The sequence below is a fragment of the Corapipo altera genome, unplaced genomic scaffold (assembly GCF_003945725.1).
Source record: "Corapipo altera isolate COAL_440 unplaced genomic scaffold, ASM394572v1 52, whole genome shotgun sequence".
In the NCBI taxonomy this organism is placed as follows: Eukaryota; Metazoa; Chordata; class Aves; order Passeriformes; family Pipridae; genus Corapipo; species Corapipo altera.
This window is the reverse complement of record NW_020884930.1, coordinates 4,550,069-4,561,324: the sequence shown is the minus strand read 5'-3', so window position 1 is coordinate 4,561,324 and position 11,256 is coordinate 4,550,069.

Here is an 11,256-nt window from a genome sequence, read left to right as displayed (position 1 = left end):
GGGTCCTTTATTGGTTCAGTATCTTTTGGGAGCCAGACAAAAATTCTCACCCAGCCTTAACTCTCCCCGCCCCGAGCAGACTGCTGCCCCCAGCCTCCTTTCCAAGGGACAAATTCAGTTTTCCTTGGGTCTCTGGAGAGGAAGAGAAGCAATACTTATTATTATTCCTTCCCAGCATGCTTCCCACCAGCTCCAGGTGGTTCCCAGGTCCCTGTAGGAGCAGCAGTTATTAGGACATTTTGCCCTGTGCATTATGTTTTTGCTTTGAATTCAAGTTTTAAAGAATGAGCACATTTTTACTTTTTTTTGATCACCTCAAATTCTTGACAATGTCTGTTAGTCACCATATCCTTCAAAGTTGTTTCATTGACACTTATTGGTAATAACTGACAACACATAAACCACACTTTAAGCGTAAAAGTGTAAAGCTATAGACAGCACTGAAACAAGAATTTTTACAGATGTCAAAAAAATAGTTCTCTGAAGTTGGCTGTATTATTGCTTTTTTAAACGCCTTTGAAATATTTACTTATACTCATTTTTTATTCTTGAAAAAAAGATATTCTGGCAATGGTTACATGCCAGAATACTGGCATGATTTTCACACATGCAGGATTAACTTTGAAGAAATTAGTAAGGTCTGCAAGCATTAAAACCAAATTAGTACTTTAAATGCATGATACTTAAAAGAAGACGTTAGAGAAGCTAAAGCTCTCCTACTTTTTATCCACAAATTATTAGAATAACTTTATACATTGATAGGAGGACAAATTTTGGAAACAGTGTTGATGGCTTTGGACTCCAGTTACAACCTTTCCGCCAAGAGCAATATCACACAAGAAATCCAGTGACGAAATCTGCTGAGAATATGTCCTCTGGCACTGCTCCTTTCCTTGGCTCCTCCTCCAAGCATGCAACATCTCATTACAAGGTTCACAGATAGCAAAAGATGTTTCAGTGCTTTCTAATCCTTTTTTATAAGATTAGAGGCTTATCAGGGTTTTGATTATCTCCAGGATTAATGGAATACATTAATTAAACTGTCATTATGCATATTTTTCAACCCTTTTGTAAATATAAACTTGAAAAGTACGAACAAGATTTTTATCTAGGTTTATAGAACAAATGCCACAGAACAGCAGCTCTTGGGGAGAAGAAACATGTCCTTAATCCATGTTTTGAAGCAGAGTTCATCAGCTCTGCTCACATGTTCAAATGTACAAGGCTGTATCCACCACACACAGCTACTGCTGTGTCTATTAATGGGGATAAAGGTAAGGCAGCCCCCTGTGGCATGGGGATGGTTGGGGAGGGCTGGGTGTCAGCAGCATGGCTGGGACGGCCATGCCACCAGGCTGGCTGGAGCCATCAGCACTCGTTGGGGGACAGACTCCCCCCAGATCTGGGGAATGAAGGCAGAATTGTGTCTTCACCCATAGAATGGCTCTGTACTGAGCTGTGGTCTCGGAGTAGGCAAAGACCATGTGGGGGAGCATAGAGGGCACTTAGGTGGGATTAGGAAGCTAGATGTTAAAGGGCAACTAGTTTTGGCTGGAAGCAGATGGATGCTCTCCTAATCTCTCTGTGTGGCAGCTAATCCTAGGTGCACCTCACTAGGAGTTTGAGAAGACTTTGCTTTAAAAAAAATAAACACATTTATTCCCGGTGTTATTTCCTGCAGATTTGCCAGAACTGAGAGCTAAAATTAGCTAATTGCTTATGTAAACTAGAGCAAGGAACCACATAATCCATAGAGTTACCACTCCTTCTAGACATCAGAGGTTTTGTGCCCAGTTTCTAAATGTGATTCCAGTGTCATTCACCCCCTCAGAGAAGTTCTCCTTGCCTCTTGACTGACTTTGTGTCTTGAACAGAGGACTCAGAAATTTACAGCTTCAATCACAAGGAAAAGTCCCAGAGCTACAGGTCTGTGCCACAGCAGGGGAACACTCTTCCAACTCAGAATATTCTGTAATTCTGTGATCCTCCATGGACAGAGCTCAGAAAAAGGAGGCACCAGAGTCTGTGACCAAAGGATTACAACATGAGCATCCATCAGTACAATTAAATACCACGGAAACATACAAAAAGATGGACAGCATGATCATGCTAAGGATCCTGAGCCAGGAAAAACACTTCCAGTTTTTTGATTGCATATTCCAAAAACAAAACAGAAGATTAAAGGCAAACCAGCAGCAGATCTTTGAACTTGTCGCTGAACAGCATGTTCCTCCACTGATAGTGAAAGACTGTACAGTGCAGGGAGACAAACTATCTGAGCCTGTTCTATTTAGAGCTTGGGGCCCACAGACAGACGATGAGTGCAGTTGCAAATAGATATTATGCCACAGATGAACTCCAGGGGAAGAAGATGGAAGCTGGAGATGAGGGGAGACCTCTCCCGTGCATTAATCCCATTGGCAGGTGAAGAGCTGGGATCCAGTTGCTGGCAGTCAGCATAGGCACACACCTCGTGTTGTTTCTCCACCTGCCAGAAACTTCAAGAAGTTCACACCCTGAGGTTTTCATTGCAAAACTATTTCTTTTGCTTGGCAAAACCAAAGAGATGCAACAGCTGAACCCAGAAGACATTTCCTCAGGTGAGGTTCATGGAGGGTTTATCACATCCCTCTGCTCAGTGTAGTGAGCTCACCCATGCTGCTTGTCCCTTCTCAGGAAAGTGACTTGCCTGTCCTTGCTCAGCACTGAAAAGCCATTGTAGGAAAGCAGTGGAGCACTGGTAGTACTAGAGTGATGCCAGCAAAGATTTACTGACTTACTACTGATTTACTGACTGATTTAGCTGAGTTACAGCTGTTGAAACTAACTTGTCCCAGCTGGCCTAACAAGAGATGGGGACTGGCATAGCTGGTGTTGTGTTGCTTTCACACATTCAATCCGGACAGTGAAGAGTTACCAGAAGAGCTGATGGTGGGAGCAGCAGGTAGAAAGAACAGGAAGGCAGCACCAAGCAAGATATACCAAAAAATGAGAGCAGAAGTGTGTTCTGAGCCTTAGCTGAAGACCTACATGAGTGGACAGGCCTGAAGGCTGTGCAGCAACTCTGAACCATCACCATCATTCCTACCTGGAAGGAGATCAGTGAACTTCAGGATACATGCACATACTTCTGGATCTGGTGGCCACAGAAGAGTTAGAGGGAACAAGTGCCACGAGCTTCAGAAGCTGGAGGATTTCCAGCTGCCACCCCTCTTGTGCTCCTTTTGCTGGTGGCTCCTGCTGCTAGACCTGACTGAGAAGGCGCCTGTTTTTCTTTCATTTTTGGCCAACATCTGAAAGACTACAGATTTTTTTCTTGCCCTTTGGATAACTCTGTTGATGTTAAAATCTACTCTTATGAAACTTTTTCCATTTCCCCAGGAAATATTTTGTGTTAATATATTCTTATCCTTTCCTTATTGATTTTATCTGCAATGCCTTTTGCCAAGTCTAATTTTTAGAGCCTTACGTTTATTGTCTTAGGTCCCAGTTGTTAAGTGTTTTACTGGGCTCCACTTTTTTTTTCCGTGATGCACAGTGCACTTCTTTTAAGTGAGGCACAGATCAGAGTGGTTTATTATTTCTGTATAAGTAAGGCTGTCAGTGTGGGCTATCAGTTAGGGTGAATGAGTAGGTAAGAGGGCATCTTCCTACGTGCTTACTTCAGGGGACCTGAGGCCAAAAGAAAGCTGAATGGTGCTTAATTAGTTTAAATAAGAGGGAAGTGAGAAGGGGACACGTGTGAAGCCCTAGGCAGTGTCTATTTTTGCTCATTTTTCTGGCTGTGTGGGTTCAAGCATTAGTAAACCATTTTGTACCAACAAGTCATTTAGTTACAAATATCAGGTATTTTAGGAGCATCCTGGATGTTGGGCTTGCAGTTTGTCACCTGCTAATGTCTTTTACCTTTCCAGAGGTCTGTGATTGCATTGTAGAGGATGACTCTGGGTATAGCCTTTCAAGGCAACTTGTGGAATTCCATCACCTGTACAGGGTTGTTGGCATCTCCTGGAGAGTCCTCACTGGGCTGCCAGCTCAGGCAGAGCCTGCCTGCCTGTCACTAGCATAGCTGAAACCACCACACAGCTCCTTCTGTGCTGTTAGTGTGGATGATGTCCCAGCTCTGATGAAAAGACAACTATGCACAAACTAAGCAAACACCTGGCATAAGCAACAATTAGCAACAGTGGCAGCGTGGTGGTGCCCAAGGTGGGCTGGCTGCCTTAGCAGAGCATCTGGGAGCAGCAAGAGCCCTGCTGGAGAAAGCATTAATGCTGGGGAGGGAGGAAGGAGAAAGGGAGGGAGGGAGCCAGATCCACTAAGATGCCAAGTGACTCAGGGGATGACATGTAGAGGATGTTCAGATTCCAGAGATGTGGAAAGGACTGTGTTTCCAGAGGCTCAGGGAGGAATTATCATAGCAGAGCTGTGATGATAGCCACTTTCCCAGAATATTTGGAGTGAGAGATACCCTGGGCTTTTAAATATTGTTGATACCAGCAGTCTCCAGAGGCTGTCTGATTTGCAAGGGACTATGACCCAGTCTTGGTCTGCCTTTGATGTGCATTCCTGCATGCGCACAAAGAGCATTCGTTTCCTTTTGCAGTTTTTCATTTGCTGCTAGGAAGTCTCTCAGCCCCTCAGAGAGGCCTGTGGCTATTAAAACATTGTCAGTAGCTTTCATATCACTGAGGGTCTTAAACGAACTCTGCTAGCTTTCTGCTGCACTGCATACCAGAGTTTTACTATGGTCCAGACTTATAAATTACCACAGTAAGACCTATGTCTTCTCTTCAGAAATTACTCACCATCATCACTGCAACTGCCCAAACTATTAACCTGAAAACTGAGTTCTTGCCAACACCCACTGCAGAGTCCCATTTTTTAACACTGTATTATATAACAGAGCTGTGCTCTCCTACAGAGGTATTAAATGGTGTCATCAAAGCACACAACAGAAGGAGCAAAAAGATGTACAACTCAATTGTAGTCTGAAGATGCTCTCAAAGTGTGCAGATTTGCATCTGGAAATGTTAGTTGGAGGTAGTCTTAACAAAGAAGTGTTTCTGTAAAACACTTCTACAAGAAACATTCCTGTAAAAGCTAGCATGTATGGGAGAAAAAGCAGTTCTCTGTCATTGTGTTGTTTCCTAGGCCATTTCTCCTTGTGCCATGTTTCGTCTTCACATGATGTTTACAGCAGAATTAGTATAATCAGCCTGCCAGTGACGTTGTTTCTCAGCTGATTGCCTGAAAAGACAGTCAAATGTTGCAACTAATGTGCGCTACCAAGGGTGTAGAGTGGACCAATTGAAACTGTAGGAAAGCAGAAGTTATGGAAGTAGACAGGGTTTGCAGTCAAACAGGCTGGGACCAAAGCCAGGGTGGAGGTATGGGCAAGGCGGGTCCATGGCTGAGAGTCAGGTCACGATTTAAAACATCAATGAGTCTTGAGCACAGTGCATCCAATGGGAAAGCACGGGTGCACTTCGGAGTCACTAAAACGTCAGGAAACCTCAAAAGCAAGGAGAGTAGGGAAGACAGCCACTGGAGCAGGGTAATCGGGCTGGTTAGGAGCAGTTGCTAATGCTTATGAGCCCTAAGCCTACCGCCAAGTCTTTTCCTAAGGAGCACTTTGGTGTCCTCCGTGGCCTACAGGTTCTGGGCCAGGAAGGCTCAGGTTTCAGATACAGATCCTGGGTCATACCCGCAAGGCCCAGGCAGATGGCAATGACATAACCCTTCCTAGCTTGTGAATATGGGAGCCTGTTGCACTACCCCCTGGGGTTCAAGATGTGTTTAAAGCTGTCATGGCCAGGGGAGATGTCATATAAAGAGTCATGACCATGACTAATGTGAGAGGAAAATGAGATGTGAGCAAACAGAAAAGGGTTAAGCAATGAAACATGACAGTCTTTCCCAGACCCTTGTAGAGTTGGGCAAGAAAACACAGCATGTCTCAGTGCTTTTGTTGAAAATGGGTTTAGATAACAGTGAAAAGTAGTTCTGTGTTTTAATGACTTCCAATATGCAGATGTCAGCTGAAAAATTAAGGACTTTCGAAAAGAAGCAATGCAGGTATTCTTGACAAACTTCCTTGACGTGGTGGCTGATCAGCTGTGCTGCATTGGGGATTCAAGTGGAACCACCAAGTTCAGAGTAGAAGCAGGGAGGAGTCCCCAGATGACAAAGAAGCACCCTGGAAAGTGAAGACATGGAGGGCATTGCCTTGAGCAAACATGGCCAAGGGTTAGGTGAGCACCACATCACACTGATGAAGTTTCAGAGAACAGTGGTGTTACCTAACAATGATTTTCATTTCAGGGGACTAGCTGACAGAGGGATGTAGAAGGATTTGAAAATGATGTTTAGAAGACTATTTAGCAGCAGGTAGAAGAAATCAGCCTGAAATTACTCTGATCGACACTTCACGGAACCTGTTGCTTTAAAGGCCGGGGGGGGATCCATGCATGGAGCCATCCATCTTCAAGGATGATGGTCTTCAGATACGGTCTTGTGAGCAAGACAGATCAAAGATGACTTCTGAAAAGAAGGTCACTGATATCTGGAAGGAACAGAGTGCTGGGGGCCTTTGTGAATTGGTCTGATTTTAGGTATTACATGAGTCGATAGATATTCAGATGTCTGGTTTCTATGTCTGTCCACCAGAAATTATGCACACTCCAGGATTTCCAACCCAATTTGTACCCCCAGGATTAAATCTCACCTTTTTATGACAGAGCAGCCTTTAAGCCTTAATTTAATCCTAGCTAGCTGTTTTAGTCTGTCAAGGTAGGGCAGACCTGTACTAGGATTTTTACTGGAACTATCTTACTAGGATAATTCCTGCAGAATGCCCTCTGTAAATTGCACATTTTTTCACTGTTGGAACCAGGAGGTCTCAGAACAGTATAACATGCATTTTCCCTTTACTCAGCATCTGCCTTGATGTTTTGATTACTTGGTTGATAAGTTACAGAAATCTAAACACTGAGCAGAACAAGGACCAAGCCGCCTGTTGCTTTGATAGCACTGACTTCACCGCAGAGTCAGAAGAATCTGTCCCTACAGAGAGGAGTTCTGCTGGGTTTCAGTGTGTACATGTAGGGATGAGGTGATTATCTGTTTCGGCTGCTCCAAAGCAAAACAGACTCCCACAAAGAATTTACTCTCTATTTAGGATAATACAAATAGGGAGGCCACTCACTTGAAAAGTCTTTGATGAACTTGTAATGTACATCAAAAGGCAGAATAAATTTTTTAATTAGTTGGAGCAGCATCGAAGATCCCAGTATCAAAACAATGATCCAGAAGAGGAATGTCTATGGTCTCTTGAAAGGCATTGTGTAGAAATACCATGACTGTCACTTTTTTTGGGGTTAGATAGTCATTACCTTGACAAAGATGTCCCAGGGCAAAGGGAATACAAAGATTATCCTAGTTTCTCAAGAAAATAGGTATTATATCATGTCACTATACACCAATCTAATGCTAAAATACGGAAAAAATTCTGGAACAACACTGGAGAATTTAGAGACATTTGAGTATTTAGGCATAATAACAAAACATGTATGAGATGTAGAATATGGGTTTCCATATTCTGATATGATGGATGCAGGTGTGTTCCCTGAAAGCCAATTTAAATTGTAGTACTTCCTACTATCTCTGAAATACTTCATTTCTGAAGAGTAGATGATATAAATTTCCAGATTTTACTTGATGCAGAGTTCTGTTGTCAACATAAGTGACAAAAGCCTGGACTTGCCCTTAGTATGAACTTCACCTTTAACGAGCAAGCTCCAGAACAACCCTGGATGCACCCACACAGTGTTATGGGCTTGTTCATAGACAGAACCAAAAAAATATGCCTTTAATGTTAACTCAGTAGAACCACATAATGCTAACGTATGGCAATTCATCAGCTAATCCAAGATTTGGCAGAATACCTGCAATGGTCCTCCATCCCTCAAAATATTGTTTTGTTTTGTGTTTCTAACTTTTAAACCCAGGGCCAGGAGCATCCTAGCCTGGATACAGTATCAAGTGTCTTGGTTATGGTATTGGTATGACAGTAAACAACAATAGCAGCATCTTTATCAGGAGAGGCTGCAAGGATGAAACTCCTCTTTTTCACATTTCAGGATCTGTCACTCTCTGCAGGACATGTGAGGACACTGAGGGCAGCTCTACCATCATGCCACTTAACTGCAGTACTAAGTGAAGGGCTAGACTGGGCCAAACAAGAGGAAAACAATGAATAAAAGTCTATAGAAAGGGAGCTTAGAGTTCCCTGCAACAACTGTGAAGAAAAATGTCAAGGATGAGGAAATTCAAGGATGGCAATTTAAATTCATTTTTAAGGCAGGAGTAGAGAGATCTCCAAGTGGGTGTGATTGCAAAGATAACATAAGTTGCTAGAGGAGTTACCCGACAGCAACTATTTATGCATGAAGCCCTACCTGACGTGGTTGATGGAACAGAGCACCCATGGGCAAGCAGTAACCCTGAAGATGGACAGGACATGCATGATGGTGTGGAAAGGGAGTAGGAGAAGTGTGGTATCACACTTCAGCAAGGAAGAAAGAAAACAAATAAAAGAAAAAGTTCATCCAGAAGTACAAAGAGGAAATAAAGCAGTAAAGAGGATGTGGTTTAACTGAAGAACAGAAGAACCACTATCTCCACCAGAAAAAGAGTAGGACAGAAAAGATACAATCTCAAGAAACTGAGCTGAGAACAGGAGACCATCACTGTATGTCTTAGTCATCAATCTGAAGCAGAAAACAAGTCTTAAAGATGCAGTGATGAATGCAGTCATGTGAACATATTTTAACTTTCCAAGTTCAGCTTGAAGAAAAAAGCTCAACAGGAATTTAAGTGTTTCTAGGTGTACTAGCCAGGAATCACAAAATCACAGAATATACCAAGTTGGAAGGGACCCACGAAGATTATCAAGTCCAGCTCCTGGCCCTGCACATGACCATCCCCAAGAGTCACACCATGTGCCCAAGAGTGTTGTCCAAATGCTTCTTGACCTCTGTCGGCCTTGGCGCTGTGACCACTTCCCTGGGGAGCACTGTTCAAGTGCCCAACCAACCCCTGGGTGAAGAACTTTTTTCTAATATTCAACCTAAACCTCCCCTGACACAACTTCAGGCCATTCCCTTGGGTTCTGTCACTGGTCACCACAGGGAAGAGATCAGTGTCTGCCCTTCCTCTTCCTCTCACTAGGAACTTGTAACTGCAATGAGGTCTCCCCTCAGTGTCCTCTACTCCAGGCTGAACAGACCAAGTTACCTCAGTCACTCCTCATATGGCTTCATCATATTCTTTGGACACTCTCTAATAGTTTAATATCTTTCTTACATTGCAGTGACCAAAACTGCACACAATATTTAAGGTTAGGCCACACCAGTGCAGAGCAGAATGGGACAATCCCCTCCCTTGACCAGCTGGTGATGCTTTGCCTGATGCCCCCCAGGACATGGTTGGCCCTCCTGGCTGCCAGGGCACTGCTGACTCATATTCAGCTTACCATTGACCAGAATCCCCAGGTACCTTTACAGTGCTGCTTTCCAGCATCTCATTCCCCAGTCTGTACGAACATCCCAGGTTGCCCCATCCAGGTGCAGAATCCAGCACTATTCCTTGTTGAACTTCATGTGGTTGGTGATTGCCCAGTCCTCTAACTTGTCAAGATCTCCCTGCAGGGCCTCCCTACCTTTGAGGGAGTCAACAGCTCCTCCCAGTTTTTTTTTAATCTGCAAACTTACTTAGTATCCTTTCCAGTCCTGCGTCCAAGTCATTTATAAAGATGTTGAAGAGCATAAGGCCCAAGATGGAGCCCTGTTTTACCCCACTAGTGACAGGTCACCAGTCTGATGTTAACCCATTCACTGTTACCCTCTGTGCTCAATCTGTGAGCCGATTGCTCATCCACCACATGATGTGTTTATCCAGCTGTGCTGGGCATTTTGTCCAGAAGGATCCTGTGAGAGATGGTATTGAAAACTTTACTGAAATCCAAATGGATGACATCAACTGGCTTCCCTTGATCAATCAGATGGGTTACCTTGTCATAAAAGGAAATCAGCTTTGATAAGCAGAACTTTCCTCTTGTGAAGCTGCACCGGCTGTGATCAATGACAACATTGTCATTCAGGTGTTTTTCAATACCTCCCAGAATAATCTTCTCCATAACTTTACCAGGCACAGAATGAGACTCACAGGCCTGTGGTTTATGGGGTCCTCCTTCCTTCCCTTCTTGAAAATTGAGACAGCATTTGCCAGCTTCCAGTCAGCTGGGACCTCTCTGGATTCCCAAGATTGCTCAAAAATCATTGAGAGAGGTTTTGTGATGACATTAGCCAGCTCTTTGAGGATTCTGGGATGAATCCCATCAGGCCCTATAGACTTGTAAGGATCCAGCTGGAGCTGCAGGTCCCACACAATTTCAGGGTCAAGTGGGAGGAAAAATGGTGAAGCTGGCTGAACTGAAAAACTCCATGAACCAAGTGAGGATTAATCTTGGCACTTCTTTAGGTCAAAAATAGAAAAATTCTTCGTAGGGAGAGGCAAACTTACAGAGAAGCACTCCAGACTTAATTGACTGAGTATCCTCTTGAAGAAGACATTAGGAATAGTCCTTAAAGAATACAAATAATTACGAGTATGTAAATCTATGGCCCTGAAGAATACAAACAAATTCTTATGATCAAATAAAACTGTGTTTTGTATGTCAGGAAGTGCAAATGTCAAGTAAGAATAGGCCAAAAATCAGAATAGTTGTTACAATGAAAATGAAAAATAAAACATTTTTTCAGTAGTATAATAAGGAAAAATAGTAACAGGGAAAGAAGAAATGTAGTCACAACAGAGCAAGGACTAAATAGCTTAAAGATTCAATTCATACTTTGTCTTAGTATACAAGGAGAAAAATTAAATAAAACATGGAAAGAAGCAAGGCAACTAAAAGAAATTATCGCATTTGAGATGTAAACAAAACTTCAGGAACCCTAATAATGGGCTTCCATCTCCTAAATTCTACAAGATTTAGTTACATGCAACCACAGTTTTGGTAGCCGCAGTTTGGTATTAAGTTAAAAATGCTACAATTATGAGTAAAGAATCACAATTATGATGTTTCAGAAAGGAAAAAATTAGTGTTCTGAACCAGGACTAGTATTCTCACTTCAGAAGTAGGAATGGCTTTAAAGAACAAGCATAACTGAAAAGAAGGAATAATTAAAGACATGA